The sequence below is a fragment of the Dermacentor silvarum genome, chromosome 2 (assembly GCF_013339745.2).
Source record: "Dermacentor silvarum isolate Dsil-2018 chromosome 2, BIME_Dsil_1.4, whole genome shotgun sequence".
NCBI lineage: Eukaryota > Metazoa > Arthropoda > Arachnida > Ixodida > Ixodidae > Dermacentor > Dermacentor silvarum.
The window spans coordinates 133,006,466-133,026,719 of record NC_051155.1 but is presented as its reverse complement, the minus strand read 5'-3'; the positions used below and the strand labels follow the sequence as shown (position 1 = coordinate 133,026,719).

The window sequence follows — 20,254 nt, the reverse complement described above, 5'->3', positions numbered from 1 at the left end:
CCCGACCCGCGGGAGTTGGAAGACGTGACGTCACGACATCCTCGTCGTATAGCCAGCCGGCCGGTCGCGGTCATTCGAAGCGCGCCGACGCCGCCACCGCGAGCATGAATTCGAGTTCTGGTGCCTCTGCCAGCAATGAGTACACGTCTGAAGACGAGGACCATTCCAACTTGGCAAGAAATATTACCGCTTGCGGTTACGAGCCTTCCGCGTCAAGCGATGAAGAAGAGCAGGCGGCGGTGGAAGTGCCGGTCATGTTTTCGCGAGCCGTAGCTCGAAGATTTCGCTCTGCACCAGACACTTGTGCAAGAGTTATGTCATTCCCTCTGTAAACGTGCTTTTTCAAGAGCGCACGCAGGCGAAGCAGTTGCGGGGTACTTCAACACTGCGTGGATGACTGAATAGTAGTTTATGCCGTCGGCGTGAGCAACTGCTGTGAGGTATCAGTACCTCCGACACGCTCATGTCCACTTCGCCATCCGACCGACAGAAGGCAGCACCTGTCTGGCATTCTGCACAGTTTTTTCTGCTTTTAGCCTGTTGCAGAGTAGAGCACTGCACGGGCCGATTTTTTCAGCCCGGGCCCTGCCCGGGCCTGTTTTTACGTTGGGCTGCCCGCCCGAGCCCGACCAAAAGTTTTATGGCACGATCCGGGCCCGATTCGGCCCGCCACCCCATTACCTTAGGCTCGAGCCCGGCCCGGCCCGGCTCGAAACCGGCCCGAACTCGGCCGAGACCGAAAAAGTCCACCCAGCGTCATTAAAAAAAATAACATAATGAACGTAATTTATTCTTAAGGTATAAATACATGTCATATGCAATTATGCACACCATTTGAGAGGTCTGAACGCACCAATGACCCGGCCCAGCAGTATCGCCAGCAGTTTCCAACGGCGCGACCTTGATGCGGCCCAATCCACTTCTATCGCAGCGCCACCACAGTATTTTCCACGTCGAGTGCCTCACTCCAGAGCATGCGCCGCCCGAGCCGCTCGTTTCACTCAACCGTATTCTACTACACTCTAGCCAAAGCACAGCCACTACCGGTCGTGAGCGCCGCGCATGGATGGAGTCAATGAACAAAGAAAGCTTCTCGTTCCTCCATGCTGCAGCGTAATGCGCTGCGGCTAGGCGACCGGTTGAGAACATGCGTGTAATCATGGATGGACGCAGTGCCATACTTCTGCTGCGTGACGATTTATCTTCTCTAACCAGTCGTCGTTTTATCAATTCGCTTTTGAAGAATCAGAAAGTCGCGAACGCGCTTACACAGCGCTGAAAGCATTAATTACATTGATTTAGGTAAGGAATACAATGACATCCTTTGGGTTGAGGTGACTTCGGTCTTTCTGGACTTTTACATTCTGTTCAAACAGCGCAAAATACGACAAAAGAAAAATGTCGCAGCTTCGCCCGAAAGGCAAAGCATCAATTGCGATAGCAAATTAGTAGAGAACTATTCGGAGTACGGATAGTAGTTTTATCGGCTGCGTAAACTTGGACACATTCGCTTACGAACTGAATTAACAAGCGTGGTGTCAAGATGCACAAGAAAACATGAATAGGTCACACTGAATGACCGCAGACAACGACTGTCAAAGTGCTGGCAGCAAGCGCAGCCGCCGCAGCCGGCGAAGGTTCGAGCGGTCTATCGCTTCAATGGAAACTGAGCGGTGAATGCACAGCGCATACAAAGGTCAGAGCCGTGTGGAGATAAGAGAGGTTGCGGGCGACCGCCACAGCCGAGAAAAGTACGAGCGCGATTGTTGGCATGCAGAGTAGAAGCTGCGCCCCCCCCCCTCCCTCCCGCGCTGCCTTCCCGCTTTCTTGCTTTCGCGTGGGAGATTGAGTGGCCAGTTCCCCTTGCGCCCGGTTGCAAGATACGCCTTTGGTGCCGCAGCAGAGCGTCGCCCCACCTCCCTCCCTCCCATACCCCAACGGCCTTTCGGGCGACGGTCGCATTTGCTTTCCGCCGTGTGTTCGCTCTCCGTGATAGCGGGCGTCCCCCGCGCGCTTTCGCTCACGCATACGGCACGCGGCGGTGATTTTATCGCCCTTGGACTTTATACGGAACCTCACGGCGACGGCGACGCCGACGACAGAAATCCGGTTGAAGTGTCCAAATAATTGCTATCGCAATAAAAGGGAAGTACACAGGAGTAGCACTGCTAGCTTCCAGCTGCGCCGGGGCAACAGCTTTTTCAGAGTTGAGACGCGCGAGGATACCTTACGTGCACACCACCAAACGTCCGAGCCCGGCCCGGACCCACGTCAAAATGCCCGAGCCCGTGGAAAAACTGCCCTACCCGGTACTTTGGGGTAAGCCCGAGCCCGTGCAGTGTTCTAAAGGAGAGCTGTGTGTGTGTCTGATCTCGTGAGTCGCGCTCCCTAGCCTTCTAATGTTTTACTATGCTTTGTCACCATTTTTAGACATTACTGCCTTCGTGACCAGCCTCGGGCATCTCGCCCTCACACTGCTCAAGAAGGCGGCAAGTGAACGAAAAGAGTACTGTTATGATCGGCTTGGAACTGCACCTGTCAAATGTGGGAATGAAGCTCGAGCGCCTTTCCCGTGACGAGATAATCCTCTTTCATCCCCGAGAGAGCGTCTGACCTCTACGGAGCAGACGAAAACAGCGAGCTTTCAAGAAGGAAGACCCGAGGGAGAGGAGGTCGCCAACTTGACCGCCCGACAGAGGTCTGACACTTCCACAAGTTCCCCGAAGGAGTCATCGGCAGGTTATGCCTGGAATCTGTATCTCTCCAATGTGGGAAGCAAGCCCCAGCGCTTTTCCCGTGACGAGATAATCCCTTTCAGCCCCGAGAGAGCTCTCACCTCTACGGAGCAGACGAAAACGGCAAGCTACCAAGAAGGAGGACCCGAGGGCGAGGAGGTCGTCAACTTGACCACCGGAGAGAGGACTTCCCCGAAGGAAATGCCGGCCACCACGAGGGGATTTAAGGCCGTCCTGGCCCCCGTGTTAATCAGAACCGCTCGAGACTCGGATAGAGTCAAAACCATGTACCAATGAAGTGAATACAATCTTTTCTAATTTTCATCATCACGATGCCCGCCTTCATCGTCGTTTCCTGATTCCTGCGGTGACGACCCACCTCACCCGGTCGAGATTATATCAGCTGGTTGGCAGCAATGGGATACTCCACCCTTCGTCCTGGCTTCAGCAGAATGGTGAGCGCTTGACTTTCTTTGAGAATTTTCCAGGTTTTAGCTTGTGTGTTTTCTAAAACGGCGAATTAGTTACTGTACGTGCAGGCTCCTGTTGAAAGCTTCCTCACGTCACAGCAGAGTAAGAAAGTCCTCGTTCGGGATTGACCATGGATTTGGGCAAACGGAAAAAGCCAGAGTTATTACTTTGTGAAGAGCTGGGAATTGAGGTCGGGAAAAGTCAGAGAAAGTCGCAGCTTGTTGAGGCGATTGAGAAGTGCGGGGCTCTTGAGGACGAAATTTCAGAAGCATGGGAAGAGATAGAGAAACGAGCTCAGAAAGCTGAGCAAAACGCTGCAGAGGAGAGGGAAAGGCAAAGAGCTGAGAAAGCTGAACAAAACGCTGCAGAGGAGAGGGAAAGGCAAAGAGCTGAGAAAGCTGAACAAAAGGAAGCTGCAGAAAGAAAGGAACGCGAGGAACAGAGAGCTCACGAACTAAAGCTAAAAGAACTAGACGTGCAGCGGGATCAGGCCAGGCAATCAGCAAATAACCTCTCAATAGATGAAAGGCATTCAGGTGAAGCAAGAGTGAAAATAAGGGATCTCATGCCGTCGTACAAGGTTAACGATGACATGGGATTGTTTCTCGTTATTTTTGAACGAACCTGCGAGAGAAACGGGTTGGCACTAGAGAGTTGGCCGCAACAGATTCTGACCGTTCTTCCTGGCGAAGCAACCGAAATAATTGCAAGGCTAACGAAGGACGAATCAGAAGATTATCAGAAAGTAAAAGCTGCGTTGCTAAGGAAATATCGGCTCTCAGCGGAGGCTTTCCGCCGCCGTTTTCGGGAGGCAGCTAGGACACCGGGCGAGTCTTTTCAAGATTTCACTTACAAACTGAAAGCCAATTTAATTGAGTGGCTAAAAGGGGAAGATGCGTTCGGTTGTCACGACAAGGTTGTTGAGCTAATCTGCATGGAGCAGTTCTATGGGTCCTTGAGCGAAGAGATGCGCCTGTGGATTCAAGATAGGTCGGGCGAGAAGGGCTTAGAACGTGCTGCAGTGCTAGCAGATGAATTCGCCGCACGTCGCGAATCCGAGAAAACGCGCGTCAGGCCGTTGACTAAATTCGGCAAAGAGGAAAACAGGCGCCCCTTTCACAAAGAGAAAGCTGGAAGTGAGACCAAAGACATGCCGACAGATAATTTAGGCCAGAATAACAGTGCAGCGAAAGACGAAAGAAAAACAGAAAGGGCGTTTGAGGCTAGAAAACCGGTCGTCTGTTTCCGTTGCCAGGAGCCTGAACACCTTGCGATCGGCTGTCGGAAGCCTAGGATTGTTTTTTCTTTCGTAAATGACGACGGCAACTTGGAGCTCTTAGAACCCTACATTCGCGACCTCACAGTGAACGGAACGCCATGTAGGGTACTTAGGGACTCGGCTGCGACAATGGATATCGTCCACCCTGCGTATGTGCAACCTGAGGATTTTACCGGGGAACATGCGTGGATCCGGCAGGTAGTTGAGGAGGATAGTGTTTGCTTCCCCTTAGCCAGCGTAAAGATCGAGGGGCCGTTCGGACTATTGATGACTAAAGCCGCGGTATCGCTGAATCTGTCCAAACAATACTCCTACTTATTTTCAAATCGCTCGGAAATGCTGCTAAAGAAAAAGGGTCTGAGTTTTGGCGACTATACGGCCCAAGCTCTCCCGCGTCCCCAGGCTCATGAGATCGCGGCGGAGATAAGGCAAGGCAATGAAGAAAGAAAAAGGCCTCATGACATAGGCACTCAGGAAGCGCAGCACATAGCTAATGAAAGCGGGGGAAAAGGTGCTAGCGAGGAGGCATTCGGCTCAGTGGGCATACCGCAGCAGAGGCTGGTAGAGGAATTAGAAACTAATTTGGAGCTGTCACATTCGGAGGGCTATTTAGACCATTTGAAGGTTGTTAAAGAAGGAATCGCGGCAGAAGAGAGCAATTACGTCGCGAAGGTAGAAGCAGTGGCTATTCCGGAGCACGTTCCTTGTGGAGACAAGGCTTGTTTTAGCAGCCCTAAAAAGGTCAAGGAGGCGCTGAAAAACTCCCTTGTACCTCCGCATTTGAGCGGGGTTCCGGAATCGTCCAAAGGAGAGGAGACTGATATGGCGACCAAACAGGGCAGGACCCGGTCGATCGAGGATTGCAGAGGCACATTCGGTGACCGCCTGGCGAGGCAAAAATTTTTCAGACAGCGCAAACGAGCGAAGTATTTAGCACAGCGCAAATTCGAGACAGACACACCGCAGCCCGTAAGCCAAGGGAACAGGCCCCCATGCAGAACTTCTAAGGGCTCGTTATGGTGGTTGAGAAAACGGAGACGTCGCCAAAGGCGGCTGACAACAGAACAGGGCGCGTCTCCGCGAGTAGAAACGCGGCTGAAAGGGGCAACCTGGATGAGGTACGCGCGCAAGCACAGGGCCAGTCAAACAGTCAATGAGGGGGAATGCGCCGCGAGAGGGAGAGCAAAGGAAGAATGGCGATTCTCCTCGCGTTTATGGCCTCCCTCTCTGAGACGTAGAAGAAAGCTGCGGCCACACAAATTGACAGGTGACGGGAGGGGGCAGTGTATGTCTGGCACCCTTTATTGCCCATGGCGAGGCCCAATGATTTTCAGATTGCGACCTAGTCGAGTGCGCATTAGGAGGTAGTAATTGTCGAATTGGGCGCCTCCATAAGGTTCCCGTTTGTAAATTTGTAAATAGAGCACGTTGCATTTTTTTTCTTTTGTTAGTTATTAAGACCTTGTTTCCTTTAATTTCAAAGGTTCCGCGTTAATCTCGGTGATTCGTTGTGATGATTGTTATGCGCCCCAGTTACGCGAATAAAACTGCGAAGCAGGTTTTGCGACGGTGGTGGCTCGTGAACGCGCTGTTTTTGTAGATAGGCATTGACATTGGAGGTTTGTAGAAACAAACCATTTTTTCAATGCTTACAGGGTAGGTGCGTTTATCGGCTACCATTTCAGATAGAGTATGGCTTTTGGTTTTCTGGCTTTAAATGCCACTTTATGAATCAGCTTAATTAGGAGTTCAAGCGGTCATCAGAGCGCAGTACATTTTGCCTTAGAAGCGCTGGTACTGGCAGATACTATTGACCCAACGAGTAACTAACTCAATGCGCAGCATTTATCCGTCTGATCATTTTCAATGCACTCTCGGTCTCTCAATAAATGTGGCTTTCCCGGGCAGGAGAAACAAAAACGTTAGGTATTAGGTTAATTCAAATATGCACTTAAGTCTGGTTTTTTCCTTTTGTTAATTTTCGGGAAGCTCGGACGAGGGCTGCAGGTTTAATTCTGATAAGGTTTGGCGTGAAGAATGTGTGAACCTGGCAGTTCTCATGGTTAGTTGGGTGCTCTCTGTTTGTTGTGCCTTGGGCTTGGCGTGGTCTATTTCCAGAGGGTGTCACCTGGCCTGCCTTGGAACGAACGGCGAAACAAAGCAGAGGCACGGGGTCTGTGGTCTCTTCGAGGTGCTTGGATGCTGCAACCCCTTCGAGACCTCCTGTGGCGGTGGACGGGCTGTTATGATCGGCTTGGAACTGCACCTGTCAAATGTGGGAATCAAGCTCGAGCGCCTTTCCCGTGACGAGATAATCCTCTTTCATCCCCAAGAGAGCGTCTGACCTCTACGGAGCAGACGAAAACAGCGAGCTACCAAGAAGGAAGACCCGAGGGAGAGGAGGTCGCCAACTTGACCGCCCGACAGAGGTCTGACACTTCCACAAGTTCCCCGAAGGAGTCATCGGCAGGTTATGCCTGGAATCTGTATCTCTCCAATGTGGGAAGCAAGCCCCAGCGCTTTTCCCGTGACGAGATAATCCCCTTCAGCCCCGAGAGAGCTCTCACCTCTACGGAGCAGACGAAAACGGCGAGCTACCAAGAAGGAGGACCCGAGGGCGAGGAGGTCGTCAACTTGACCACCGGAGAGAGGACTTCCCCGAAGGAAATGCCGGCCACCACGAGGGGATTTAAGGCCGTCCTGGCCCCCGTGTTAATCAGAACCGCTCGAGACTCGGATAGAGTCAAAACCATGTACCAATGAAGTGAATACAATCTTTTCTAATTTTCATCATCACGATGCCCGCCTTCATCGTCGTTTCCTGATTCCTGCGGTGACGACCCACCTCACCCGGTCGAGATTATATCAGTACCGACATCTTTTCGCCTCCTCTTTTCCAATACGCGGTTGATCATTTCTGCCTTGCGTTTTCGTGAGAAGACCGATGGCACAGCGTCAGGCTTTAGGCGTTGCATCTGAGCGGCATGCCGAGGCTTTTCAGCACAGCCGGGCTGGTCACACAATCATCGTCGACGAAGTGGTCTGCGCAAATGAAGTCATTGTTTAGAGGTCTCCAGGCTGTGCGTGATGGCTGACAGGCAAGTATCCAAAGTTTACGCACCTTCTCGTCTCTGGGAGACATGTGCGAGGGCGTGTTACGACCGACGATGCTGCTATAACAGCAATGTCTGGACATTTCCTTCCGCCGCGACGAGCGCGTCAATACCGAGCGACGACCGCGGGAAGGCGCATGTAAGACGCACCACCTGCGTTGACCGCCGACGGGGATAATAGCGAGGTTTAGAATAGGGGCCCCAAACGTTTTGGGGCCCCAAAGAAATAGTGTCGACACCACTGCGCATGCGCGAGACGCTAACTGCGTTTGGGTTTTGCGTTGGGCACGCTATTTCACCGATTTAGCGGGAGCCCCAAAAGCTTTGCGTCAACAAACATGGCGGCACCCATCGAAGCGACGGCTCTCCGAATACCAAACTCGGCTTGATTCGTGGTAACGCGTGAAATTCGTAAGCTAGGAGAAGTCACTGCGGTTATCACTTTCTCTCAACTAACGTGTGTAATGAAGATTGATTCATTAGACGCCGCTGATTCTGAATTCGATTGTCGATTTCATGGCTCGTAGTAGAGCACTGCACGGGCCGATTTTTGCGGCCCGGCCCGGGCCCGTTTTTACATTGGGCGGCCCGCCCGAGCCTGATCAAAACTTTTATGGCGAGACCCGGGCCCGGCCCGGGCCCGGAAATAATCTACGTTACCCGCCCGGCCCGGCCCGCCACCCCTTTACCTTAAGCCCGAGCCCGGCCCGAGCCCGACTCAAAACCGGCCCGAACCCGGCCCGAACCCGGCCCGAGACCGAAAAATACATGTTTTCCAGAGTTGAGAAGCCCGAGAATAACTCGCAGAAAGCCCGAGCCCGGCCCGGGCCCGCGTCAAAAAAACCCGAGCCCGGCCCGGGCCCGGGTCAAAAAGCACACGCCGTGCCCGAGCCCGGCCCGAGCCCGTGAAAAAACTCCTCTACCCGGCCCGGCCCGGGCTTTCGGGTAATCCCGAGCCCGTGCAGTGCTCTAGCTAGCTCGTAGGCCTAACGTGGATTAGCTTGGCTGGTGAAGGCATGTCAAGTTGGTTACTCAAAATTAGGCGCAACAAATCGCTTGCTGCTAATAGAATAACCTCTCAATCGTAATTAAACGCAAAACCACGAAAGTCAAAATTACTCTTCCTATTATAAAATGGTGTAGTTTATTTTAATGTTTATAATAGTTTTTTTTGACACCGTAGTGGCGCTGCAAGCGCAAGACGCTATTCGCAAACGCATACCCCTATTCTAAAACTCTTCACTCTTGCATGCCCCAACGCTAACACCCGCAAAGCTCTTTGGGACCCCAAACATTTGGGGCCCCTATTCTAAAACTCTCTATTGTTTCGGACGGACCACGTGCAAAGATCACCGAAAGAGGTTACACAAATGCTGCAAGGGACCGACACCCCCGGAAACACTGCGACGGCTGTGGCCGACCTTGACCCGCGCGCGCGCCGGTGGGTGTTATGACATTAAATTTGAGCTTCTGCCGGTGGCCGCTTGGAGGCAAGGTGCCACAGAAAATCGAAAAAAAAAAGATGTTTCCCGTTCTTTTTTACAAAGCAGCTTGTTGTATTCGTCATTTTCAACAGTTCAACTTTTGTTCCGACGCAAAAACCACCCGCCAACTTTTGTGTCCGTATCACTTTAAACGACTTCATATAAGGTCAACATGCAAGGAAAATTTGTGATAGCACCGAAAAGCCGCAGAGTTTTCATGACATTGTTGAAGCTCGGTGTAGTAGACCATGTGCAAGAACTAAGAATTCTGAAATCCATGAAGACACTGACGAGCTGTTCTTCGAAGCCGACATGCTTGACTTGACATGCCAAAGCATCATATGCTTTGGCATGTCGCACATCGCTTTCGTCGCAGATCTTTTCGTCGCAGCTAGATCGCCACGTCGCAGATCGCTTTCGAGATACGGTGCCCGCGCGTCCGCGCTGTGAGCAGCAGCTGATGGAGCATAACGAACCCCCCCCCCCCCCCCTCCCTCTCCGTCGCCTCGCCCCCGTGCCTCGCGTGCGAAAGACCGCGCGATTCCCGCCTGGCTTCCTCCCTAGCGTGCGCTACATTGAGCCGCGATTGATTGCCGGCTCACCCTATAGGCTTTCACTCGCACACACAGCATACGCCATGCGGCGACAAATTTTATCGCTGTTGGACTTTATACTGAACCTCACGGCGACGGCGATGATGATGACAGCGACGGCAGAAAAGCGCTTCGAGTGTCCATATAATTACAATCGCAATAAAAAAAACTCAGTGCCATTTCCCTTTGGGAAGGTGGATGACCAGCGGATCGGTGTATATGGTGATAAGCTATATTGATTTAAATAAAGACACATAGCACACGAATTGTCATTTTCTGCCGTTTTTACTATTTTGTCACTAAGTTGACTGTAGCTTCGTGGTCGCCATGGTAGACGGCCATGGGTTCGGTAACGATGCTTGAGCGGGAATGGGCGGGAATCGCGCTCATTGCCGTTTTATTGCGATAGCACTTATATGGACACTTCCACCGGATTTCTGCCGTCGGCGTCGCCGTCGCCGTCGCCGTGAGGTTCCGTATAGATAAAATCGTCGCCGCGCGCCGTATGCCCGAGCGGAAGCGTGCGGGGACGCACGCTGTCACGGAGAGCGAACGCACTCAATCTTCCACGCGCAAGCAAGGAAGCGGGAAGCGAGCGCTGGAGGGAGCGGGGGGGGGGGGGGGGGGGGGGGCATTTCTACTCTGCCAACAACCGCGCTCGTCGCTCGCTCGCACCGTCTCTTATCTCCACACGGCTCTGACCTTTATACGTTGTGCATTCGCCGCTCAGTTTCCGTTGAAGCTATAGACCGCACGTACCTTCGCTGCCGCAGCTTGCTGCCAGCATTTTGACAGTCGTTGTCTGCAGTCATTCAGTGTGATCTATTCATGTTTGTTTGTGCGCGCTGACACCACAGTTAGTAATAGTCGGGCCACATTTTCCAACGCACGCTACACATGCAATGCTGCCCGGATCGGCCGTGCAGCGCTACAGTTGTGTCCCTTCGCACGCGCTGCCCACGGGCAGCGCTTCTCATCAACACCACCGTTTCACACGCGCCTTCTCGTGGTTATCGAGTCTCTCTTCATGTCGGTCTACTGACGCCGTAGCACACCTGCTTACTTAATCAGCTCATGTTTACTACAATTCATATTGCTACCAAAGCCGCTCACCTTACTTCGTATGACATTGCTGTGTTGCTATCGCATTCATTGCTTCGCCCTTAGGGCAAAACTGCCACATTTTTTGCTAACGCCGTTGTACTTCGCAGGCATGCTGTACTTCCTCGGTCCGCACAATGCGCGGCCTACCCATAGCACGGCCGGAACGCAATTGAGATAACGTGCCTGTGCAGTGCGTGACGTCACCAGCCAAAGAGACACACCCATCGCCTAATACACGCAGCTGTGGCACACCGGCCACACGCTTTTTATTTGTATCAAGGCTACGGCGTTTAACAGCGAAGCTGCATACCTCTCGTTGGTCGGAAAATTTCGTGGCGTAATCACAAAACGCCGTACCCCATACCACCTGTGTGATAGCTTCGCTGAGTTGGGGGAGAAAGAGTTGAGAGAGAGTGAAAGCGGAGTATAAAAATAGCATCGCGCAGCATAGCTGATGCGAGGTGGTAGTGGGACGTGTAGTAGTGCTGCGCCATGCTCCTTATTGGGCAGCAGAAATAAGCGTCATTTTTCTTCAATAATTAGAATCACTACTACTAGTAGTAGTGGGACGCGTAGAGCTGCTGCCAACGCGGATCGCGTTTCCTCGCCTGGCGTCCATGTCTGCAACCAATGCCTCTGGCGACTTGGCAGGTTTTGACTAGAGAACTGGACACTAGTCGCTTCCGAAAGCCTGAAGCGAGATCTAGGGAAGCTGAAACCAAGCGTCGCTGAAAAGAACATCCCGAGTTTAGATTGAGGGAAGCCGAGAGTTCGCGTAGGCCATGAGATGAAGATCCGGAGGCTCGTGAACGTGGCCGGTTGAATTCATCGCGATACTACGTAGAACATCGCGAAGAAATCCTAAGCACCAGGAAACTTAGTGTGTGGTTTGCAAACTACTTTACTAGGCTTTCCCCAGCTCCGCTGGTCTCTGGTGTTCGCGGTAGCAGAGCCGTGCATATTCTTTACAGCGAAGACGTGTACCTCGCGGTGCTCGGCAAATTTCGTGGCGTAAACAGAAAACGCCAGGTTAACAATTGAAGGCGAACAGCATATCTTTATTTGCAATCAGGAATACAGGATATATATATGTACGCTGTATGTATACACTTAGTGACGTCATCCCGCTTTCATATATACAAGGGAGACCCATCTAGTCTCCCCTTCAGTTCATTCTAATACTGCCATGGGTAGAGCACGAAAATTAAACACACCAGAAGGACAGCGTGAATACAATGCTCGGCGATGTGTGGGTTTTCATACGGCTTCTCTGGACATTCACATTCGCAGGGAGGGATGGCGGCCAATTTTTATGGTTTTTTTTTTGCACTAGCCGTGCGTGGTCCGCCTCTGAATATTGTATGTGTGTACGTTAGTTTAACGTTTATAAGTGCAACAAATTTCTTCTTGTGAAGGAAAGTCAAAAAAGAAAAAAAGCTGCGTTTCCAGCAGTTTGATACCTGCACGCCGAATTCTCGTGCAATATTTAAAAAAAAATTAGATGAAACGTAGGCGTAGGCGTTGCTCAGTTCTATACTACATAATCGACCTTTCGAATTTTATTGTTGTGTTCGTTCTCTCATAAACAAAAATTACGCTCGCCTGACCCCTCAATCGCGTCGTACCTTGAACATTTGAGCTTTCGTTTATTTTCATTGTCTGAAATGTAATCCTTCTAATGCATTTATCGACACCACTTACACTTTGCCGATCACCCTAAAGTGCGCGTGCTCCCCTGACTTTGGGATGATGATGATTTTTATCATCCATCGAGCTATCGACGTTATTGCGCAGTGCAACTCGACATGCTAATTAATTGCGTACAGAAGACCTTTAAAACTTTTCATCAGTGATTTGAACAAATAAAGCTATGTTTGAAACACGCAGAAATATTTTAACGTCAGAATTTGTCTGCTCATGTATTTGTTCATGCCGTCATGCACGCATGAAATACGAGGCAATTAATTACATAGGCAGAAAGTCAGTAGAATACAGTAATTTCTAAGCGAGAACTTATTTACTGAGACGGATGCAGGCTCTCACTGCGGGTGTCGTCCTCGAATCGTAAGAGGTACAGGTTCTATGAAGCAATTAGTATCTTATTACGCAGGTCCAGACATGGGCTCCCTGGCACTAGAGTATTTGGGTCAAAATCCTATTATGCGTAGACGGTTTGTTGGGGCTTGGGTTGTCTGCAGCGCTAGAAGTATGGTGGCGGTGGTGGACAAACGCGTTCGTCTTCGCTCTGTGGCGATGGTCAAGCTGACGATGACGACATGGCCTGACGACAAAAGAATAACGTCGATGACGACAACGGTCGTCGTAAGCGTAACGGTGGACGTACGGGAGCAAAGTTGGTCCTAAAGGGTGCGGCATTTTGGGAGCGTGGCGTCACAACGTCCGCAACTATAATGCCACGTTATGTGAAAGAACAAAGAAAACTCCCGCTTTCACTAGGTCTGTCATCTTCACCAAGAAGAATAAAAAAAAAAAGGTCCTTCACAAGAATAGGAGAAAGGGCGAGGGAGTGGGGCGTGTTTTCTTGCGATAAGTACTGTACCCAAAAATGCGAACAAAATATAGTGGAGATGCATCGAGTTGGAAAGCTTTGGGTGATTGAAATTTATTGAAAGGCTCTACGTAAAATTTGGTGCACATTTAGAACTTTTCGAAAGACCAATGTGTAAAGCCATCAGCCCGTTGCCCGTCGTTTTCGTAGCCCCAGATATTCTGGGGTCAGGAGATCGGACAATGTGAGTCCATTTCGCTCGAGTGGACCAAAATGGTCGTGCCAGCTGACACTATAAGCGCCAGCAGCAGCCGTCAGCTGAGCAAATGTATCGGAGAGAAGCTGAAGTTCGTCTTGGAGTCATAGAGGAGAATGCTTACGAGAAGAAAAAAAGTGAGAGGAAGGTCTACTCTGTCTTGCAACAATGGACGTGATGACAGTTTCATGATAAAGAATAGTTCAAGGAATTAAGAATAAATCCGCTTGCTCCAATTAACTTGTATGATATACGAACGCCCGGTAGGGTGCCTGCTATGCAAGTTAGGTGCCGATTTAGAGAGAACTGGAAAATCGGCAATTGGCAAGCCACTGTGCAGGTTGAACAAGGAACCGGCGTGGTCAAGGAAAAACTGGTCCTACCGATAGGAAACCACCTAAGTGGCTGCACTAGCTTTCACTCGCTCTATACTGCGTCTGAACATAATTAGTATATGGAGTCAATACTTAAACGCACTCTGAGGTGACGAGAAATTCAAGGCAGCATATTTTCTATTCTTCTAAATCTCGCGTCCTTGCAACTGTTGCTAGCAACCGTCATAGCAACGCTGAGTCAACAGCGTTAGGTGTTTCCACTTGGTACGATTTCTCACACAAATCGAAGGTGCCGACGCGGTGAGAAAGAAACCAGGCGCATATGAGCGACTCTGCGTGCATATATAGGTGTCATGTCGAAAGAGCTGAAATCTTCAACTTCGGGGCAGCCTTTGGAGCAGCATAATCCACGCTGTTTCTCCCAGACCGAACAGCCGGCCGCAAACTTTGCACACAAACACGACTCGTCTTTTGTCGACTTTAGCCCAGGACAAATCCGCTTATGCGTATATATTGTTACGCTGCGCTTGCGCATGAACGCGACGACAGTGCAGTGAGGCCGTTTAGCAGCCCGCGCAGCGCGAGTCTTCACCACCTCGTGTTTTTCGCGCTTCAAAGCACGGCTGCTGTATTATGCGATGCAGTTGACGTTCCCCCAAGCCACGTTCACTGCTTATCCTTCTAGTACCCCCTTTCAAAACCTGCCATTACCGGTATGCCGGGGATGATGTGGCACATTCAATGTGATATCTCTCGCGCCGCTATGAAGGGATTGCTGAGGTATTTAAAGAACGCCGGACTTTGTGACAAATCGGGACTGTGCTATGTGTACCGTAGGATGGGACGTTGACACTGTGTAACACTAGATCGCCTTCGCAGAATGCGTGACAGTGCCCGCAGAAACAGTTCTGTTTTGTGTGTGTGTGGTTTTCTTTTGTTTCTCTCTCTCACCTATCGCAGCCCTTTACCCCTCCCTCGGTATAGGGTAGCCAACCGGAGATAATCTCTAGTTAACCTCCCTGTCTTTCCCTTGTATTTCTCTCTCTCCCTCTCTCTCTCTTGCGCAGCATTCGACAGTCCTACTCCCCCAGACTACCATTTCACGGAGACACGTATTTTATTGTCGCGAAGAGGAGTTGATTCAAAGATAGCTACTCGTAGCTGGTACAGACTTGCTTACGCAAGCCGTATAACAGTAAAGTGACTCACTGGGAGGTTTGACTAATGACTCTTATGGTTGGTCATTTGCTGCGCGCGGTTACCAAGAAATTGGATACAGTGGGTGTGGGAGAACTGTCAATGACACTTGACCGCCTCGCACAGTGATAAAGCAGGCGAACACCACCCCTACCCCCGACCCCTCGCTCGCCTCTTGTATCACTCTGCCAGTGGTACTCGCGTATCCTGTATACTAAGGCTACCTTTCCATCACTGCGTTCAGGCTAAGTGCCTGTGTGCGCATCCTTTTAGAAAATTGCCACGACAGAGCCATAGGCCAGCTAACTGACACCCTATACCGTCATTGCGTCAAAACCTCCTGAGCCTCGAATGCCAAAGGCTTCTTCTTCAAGCGACAACCGCAATGAATGCTACTGCGACAAAAGGAGCACCATCGCCTTCTTTCTATGCTGTGATATAACCGCGCGGTCATAATGAACAAAACATGCACTAAGGGAAATATACACCATGTTGACTATGCGCTGTAAAATATTCGCGCAGCAGCCGGACGATAAGTGCCGAAAACACGACATAAATGCATCCCAGGCACTTTGCCGTTGCAGAGCAGGCACTTTTGAATCATTTACTGAAGGTAACGCATTGCAATACAGCCCCTTCTCGTACCAAGCGCTGCAGATTTCGAAAACGTTGTGCAGTGAAAAGTGTTTGGAGTCACTGGCACTTGTTCGCTGTCTCTGGATGATGAACACGCCACATCTTCACTTGTACAGACGGGAACAAGTGCAAAACATGCCACACTGCAGCTGGCCAAGGGAATGTCATGTGTCGCTGTAATTAGCAATTCAGTGTGAAACAATGTTCCTCTCCCAGGCGGCGAACCGGTGTGTGCATCTGTCAGCGTGCCTCGTAGCCTCCGAGATCACAAAGGCGCACCTTTGTAAAGTAAAGCTGCGCCGCTGATCTCGGAAGCCACGGCTCCGTGGCTACATAGGTCTACTGCTGAAAACGGTGGTTTCGAGTTGGCTTCTCTGCCGGCGGCGGCCGCAACTCTAGAGTACATATTAAAGCGCTTTAAAGACGTCCAGGTGGTCAAAGTTGATTCTGAGCCTTTAACAACGACGTCTCTCATAACACAGGCGTTACTTTGGGACGTCAAGTCTCAGCAACCCATCAACCTTTCTGTCCACTTGCGAATGATACTGCGCGCGTAGATGCGTGCCTGCCACGTTCCCACATTTCGAAATTCCGGGAAACGAGACAGAACAGCTATGAGCGGCAAGAAAACACACTGCTGAAAGTGTTATCAGACAGAACGACCGTAGAGGTTTCTACTAAAATTACTATAAGAAATGTGTACCTTGAGATCGTTCAGCAACCATGATAATGGTGGTTCTTTCAAGGATTTGCCTGATCTTTGTGACTGTCGGCTTGAAACGTAATTGCGGATTCATTTACCGCGCTCTATATGCCTTGATCGGCCTAAAATTTCGAAGCAATCCTGTATTTACAAACGCAGACGGATATAACACTGTGCGCACGTGGAGAATTATTGCGAAATGTTGCATTTCTAACGCCAAATATTGCTGAAAATCAACAATTTGCAATGTCATTGAGCCGTATAAAGACACAAGGACGAAGTTTAGACAAATCTATTTACTGCAACCATCACTATCATGCTGCCATAAACCATGCTTGCAGTTGCCGTAGATGCTAACGCCAGAGTACCTTCTAGTAAATTTTGCAAGAAACTCAACGACCACGGCGACTGTGGCCAGGCGTTGCATAGTCCAAGTAAGTCAAACCCGGATATATCGAACCCAGATATAACGAATTATTATGTATAACGAATAGCAGTAAAATCCCCTTGAACATTTCTGAATAATTTTTTTTTAATTTTATACGAGTATATCAAACTTTTCCTGATCCCCTTCAGATTCGATATATCCGGGTTCGAATAACTCGCTTGCCCTGACGAGAAACTCAAACAGCTAGCTGTACGTCGCCGAGAGTTTTACAGGACCCGTTCAGAGCGAAACCGCGCGGTAGCTAGAACGTGACATTTGCGTACGAGTCCTGCCGCCAATGTGAAGGCGCCCTTGTGTTCGCCACGCGGTCTGTTTGACGTCTCATCGGCGTCTTCGGCGCGCATGCTCGCCCGACGCTGAAGAACGCGCCGCCAGTGGCCGCCTTCGGGTGACGCGACCACGCAGCCCAGAGAGCGGCCGTGGGTGGGGGAGAGGGGGGGCGGTGCTTGCCCTCCGTCCCCGCCGTTCGCCAGAGAGACCGCGCGCAGGAGCGCGTAGTCGGTAGCGGCTCGACGACCGGCGCGGGAGTCAGCAAACTGAGCTCTCGGTCGCACGCGCGCTCGTGTTCAAGCCCACGGTGCGGTGGTGGTGTTTGCGCCCCCTTTCTCACACGGGCCGATTCGGCGCACGCGACCCGCCGGCAGAGCGCTCGCGCATAGCAGCCGAAGACGTGGAAACGGAAGAAGGAACATCGCTCTTTGCCCGCTTCGGGACGTCCCGTTCGTTTCATCGCTCTCTGCCTCTTCATAATAATCGCGCTGCGCCTCTCTTTTGGAACTGCCGAGAGGCTGCGCGGCTGCTTTGCCAAAATAACCTCTGCCCCGTGTATCGAAAGTACAGTCTCCCGTCAACTCGGTTGAAACGAGAGTGGGCAATGTAGGGACACTCGATTGTGCAGCTTGTGCCGAGTAATACTTGCTTCTCCATGGAGGACCAAACGGTGCCCGTTTTTCTGTCACCTGTTCACGAGTCGCCGACGGCACGCCCGTGATCGTCACCGCCCTCATCTCCAGCCGTTACGCGCCGTGAAGCCCCCAAACTGGTGGTCGCCGAGGTTGGAATTGTCAAGTTCAGCGGACTAGCGTGGCGGCGACGTGTGGATTACTGCTGCATTGTAAGTTGCTCGGCTACCTTTGTATACCTTCACACTAACATTCACGTCGCGCGGGAGAGCGTCGACGTTGCGTGCAGGCTCGCATAATTCAACCGCAACAGTGTCAGCAAACTGCACTAGAATTTCCATAAGCAAGAATAAATAAATTTTAAACGATCCTGTGCTCCCTCGAGGTGTAATATAAAACGAACTTTAAATTGCCTGCTGCAGATCAACGAAGCGCGCCGTATTTCCTCATTTGAGTAGAGTAACGGGCGTGATTCCCCGTTCAAATACTTGGGTCACATCGAACTTTGTTACTTGAATATGCACTGGCGACTAGCCGTCAAATCACATTATCAGAACAATTTTTTCTTTCGTTGGTATTTCATAACGCAACATGCGTGTTCTATTATAAGCCTGCTGCGCGCTGTCTCAGCTGACAATGTCGAATCATCGCAAAAGCCAGGCTAGCTTCAGGGAGCGTAATATCAGAGGAACACCGCCATGTTCACTTTTTAAATATAATTTGTACATGGCAATGAGAAGGCATGGCTCACAAACGCAGTAAACGCGGTCATGAGCTGAGTAATTTTAGGACGGGCCATGCTGCTGCACAAAAAGAGAGAGAGAGAGAGGTAAGGAGATTTAGTTTAAAATTGAGGCGTTTGAGGTGCCGTAATGACGCATTGCCGTACTGAGGGACTTCTTATTGCCTCACGACTTTATAGAGATTTTTGACGTGTAAGCAAAGCAGGGTACGCGATCGTTTTCTTGCATCTCGTCTCTTTCGGAATGCATGCGGCCGCCGCAGTTGGGAATGGCACCTGCATCCGTGTGCTCAGTAGCACAACTCTGCAAACAAGAAAAGAAACACACACACACACGGCTATTTCACGTTAGAATTGCAGGCTATATGTTTCAAGTAATGTCTTTATTCACTTTTCTCCTTGATACAGTACACCCTCACGAAGCCTCAACGCTCGTGCCTTCAAGTCTATTTCGCGCTCTCGAGTTTTGCCACTATCTTAATATTTATAGATCGTAGACCTCGTGTTTCCAACATATTCTTCGCAAGCCACTTCACGCAAAAAAAAAATGTGTTACAACTTACCGACTTTGTCATGGTGCAGGCGCGCGCGTTGTTGCTGCAACAGACACGGTTTGAGGAAGACGATTACTGTTCAGTGCAACCTCCGCGTCTCAGAAACGGCGTGCGATTCTTAAACAGTCACTGAAGATGCCACTCGCCTTGACGACGAAAGAGCTGGTGAAAATAAACAGAGAATTCAAGACATTCTTTTTCTTTCTTTCTTTTTTTTTTCGCACTTTTTTCTGTGGCCGCGGACTGCACGCTCCCACGGCATCGTTGCTTAGCGTAGTTGCGCTTGGCACTTCTTTTTGCCGGGCCCTCGAAGGTTTCACCTCGAAGGCCTCGAATACCTCAGCGCGATCCGTGTGAGAAATTAGTAATGAGTTCTACACTCACGCCCGCTACTATTCCGCCACGTCATGTCCAGTCTCGCGCGGTCAATCCGACGTATTGCAATTCTGTCCTGAAACTTCTGCGCGTACGTACGTTTCCCAGAGCTACATTCAACAACCGTCATACACGATAGCGAAGCCAAAGAGCCAGGATTCCTTAAGGCAACGTTACATAGCGCGCGCTTCTTGAAGGAAAATAAGCGTATTCGATTGGCCGCCTCACTAGCATGCTGAAGGAGGGAAGGAATGTGAAAGCTGTTTGTTCCGTAGAAAGCAACGAACGGGGGTCATGTGCAAGAGAAGGTCTTGTCTGCCGTTTTCGTGATGGATCATGTATATTGTAAAAAAATATATGTATATCAATAATGGCATATTATTTATGCTTCGTTATTCTTTTTGTTGTTTCCACTGAAATTATCGCGATGATGCATGCTTTAAGCGTATTCTGGTTGTGCGAGTTGAGAATCAATTGATACGCGCCTATATCCGGCCTCGAAAATGTTAATGGTACCCTGCGGCGGCTTCGCCGAAAGGTTTCAAATATAACAGCGTGTTCAGTTGGACTGGCTGGTGCATCTCGTAAAATGGAATATCTTTAACAGCTCGACCCACTGCAGGAAGCAGGAAAGAACTACGGGACTGGAGCGCTGAGTAACAGTCAAATGCTACAAAAAATTAATAAGTTCTGGTGTCTTACTTGCCAAAACCACGATACATTTATGAGGCACGCTGCAGTGGTAGATGGGGATGAACGTTGTCCACCTGGTGTTATTCAACGTGCTCCCAATGCACGGTACACGGGCGTATTTGCAT

At 50.5% G+C, this 20,254-nt stretch overlaps 1 protein-coding gene across 2 annotated transcripts in view; it reads left to right on the top strand.

Annotated features, from left to right (window-relative positions):
- Positions 1 to 17,303: 17,303 nt before the first annotated feature.
- LOC119441784 (calcitonin gene-related peptide type 1 receptor-like) overlaps positions 17,304 to 20,254 on the top strand; it is a 183,431-nt gene continuing 180,480 nt past the window's right edge. Inside the window, exon 1 of one of the 2 annotated variants that reach the window (XM_049661612.1) lies at positions 17,304 to 17,977. The gene's annotated coding sequence lies outside the window, so the exon portion shown is untranslated. The remainder of the gene's footprint in view (positions 17,978 to 20,254) is intronic. The other variant, XM_037706399.2, reaches the window with a different exon arrangement.